This window comes from Lepisosteus platostomus, unplaced genomic scaffold (genome assembly GCF_059453375.1).
Source record: "Lepisosteus platostomus isolate fLepPlt1 unplaced genomic scaffold, fLepPlt1.hap1 Scaffold_73_H1, whole genome shotgun sequence".
Classification (NCBI taxonomy): Eukaryota; Metazoa; Chordata; class Actinopteri; order Semionotiformes; family Lepisosteidae; genus Lepisosteus; species Lepisosteus platostomus.
This window is the reverse complement of record NW_028291685.1, coordinates 332233-334237: the sequence shown is the minus strand read 5'-3', so window position 1 is coordinate 334237 and position 2005 is coordinate 332233. Positions and strand designations below refer to the sequence as shown.

The 2005-nt window shown below is 46.6% G+C and overlaps 1 non-coding gene across 1 annotated transcript; it reads right to left on the bottom strand.

Moving 5' to 3' along the window:
• Positions 1-1510: 1510 nt before the first annotated feature.
• On the bottom strand, positions 1511-1584 carry trnai-aau (transfer RNA isoleucine (anticodon AAU)). Its single transcript has one exon. It is a non-coding gene; the product is annotated as a tRNA-Ile (tRNA).
• Positions 1585-2005: the final 421 nt, after the last annotated feature.

Sequence of the window (2005 nt, the reverse complement as noted above, 5' to 3'; positions counted from 1 at the left end):
CATGAATGTCGGAAAATGTCAAAAAGAAAAAGATGGTGGCTTTTTCATATTCGTTCTTTTATTTTTAGCTCGTTGGCTCTTCTGTCCATTGTCCTCCTGCCTGGCTCTTGACCTGTGACTGTCTGAACGCACACAGTAGACTTTCATGCGGGGGATTTGTCCTGAGCCTCTGTGAAAGACCCACCCACCCCCATAAATAACTGCTCTAGAAACACATGAATGCAAAACTAAACCACAGCTTAAAGAGGAGCTTGTCATGACCGCCAGGCAGTTAAGACCAACTCTTAAGCGATCTAATCAGCACCAGCAGTGGGTGATTATTAACAAACGCTGCCGCACGAGTTAACCCACCTGCACACACTCCACCGTGCGGTACACAGTGCTATTTTTACCATCTTTACCTGCTTCCCGCTGCTCGGTATTGAGTCTATTCCTTGAGAGCTCTACCTGGCGTTTTTTCCATTACCTCGTTTATTCTGGATATTGGACTCCCCTTCTGCCTTTTTGACTTTGGACCTCGCCTCTCACCTCGGACTGTTTGCCACCAGTGTTCTCCCTGGATTACGACTTACCTTACGCCTCTTGACCACGAAACAAAGCAAAGCAGAGCAAAACAAAACGAACAAACGAAAACCCTCACGTCCCGCACTTGCATATAACGCTGTTACGTGCCCAAGCGGTATTGTACGTCATCCTAGCACTGCACCCCGGGTCGTACGGTATATGGGAACGAGCACACGCCACGAATCGTCTCGAATCACTCCCTACAGCTGTAAGGCGCCTTGAAGCGTGCACCCCCAACATTCTTCTTTGCGCATCTGTGAAAGGTAAACTGTTGAACAAACTCTGAACCAGCTCTAAGGAAACTAATCCGATTAGACGTTACTTTGACTCATCTTTTTACGCTCAGTGCTGGATTGCTCAAACTCCAGCTAGGGTTAGGGTTAGCATTCCCACGCTACTTAGACACTTTGTTTACGCTCAGTGCTGGATTTTGGGAACTTCAGGATGAGTGGGAATTTTCTCCTATCTGTCAATTCTGTTTTGTTTTGGAGACTCTTGGCTGCCTATGTTGTACAGTGCAGCGTGAAGGAAACATTTTCCAAAACTGTGTCAGCTCAAAAGTTGTAAGAAAACCTCTCCAGCTGCTTTAACTCTCTTCATTTTTGTCATTTAATGTGACACTCGATGTATAACTGGAGCCTCACATATGCAAATGGTGAGGCTCCAGTTCGACACCACTTTACAGTATATGACAAAAGCATGGCAGACTGTGCCGGACCGGCAGATAACTTCCGCTTATTTTTACCATATTAAACATTGGAAATCTTCCCACTTGTATTTGTGACACTTGATTTTGGCTCCACCTAAAACACTCTTAAATCTTCAAACACTTTTCTCTTCTCCCGCAACACTCTTGTCTGTCGGCACTATGTGGCAGCGTTGCATGACAACCCCTCTCACCACGGAAAGGAACCTAACAGCTTTGTTAAGAGAGGAGAAAAGGACCTAGCCAGTACGGGGCTCGAACCCGTGACCTTGGCGTTATTAGCACCACGCTCGAACCAACTGAGCTAACCGGCCTCACAACAGTGCTCCTCTCTGTGCTGCAAAAAATCGAACTCAGGGAATTACTTTTGTCCTCCTTTGAATAGAAAGCCGTGTAATTCAGTGTACGGGCTTTCTCGTGCAGTTTCATGTTTCTTGTAACCCAAATCCTACACTGGCCTGAAGTGCCCCCCCATTTCACAGCATTTTTCAGCTGATTTAAAATGTACCTAAAGGAGAAGCATTATTGAAGACCATCAATTACCAAGAGCTTTTGTCAAAGGTTTTGGTGGTCATTTTGAATGACCACAGAGCGCTGTGACCTCGGTTTTACATCTCATCCAAAAGACAGCGCCCTTTAACAACACAGCATCTCCGTCACTATACTGGGGCATTGGGACCCGCACAGACCTCAGGGTGAGCGCCCCCACGCCGGCACCATTAACACCGCTTCCAG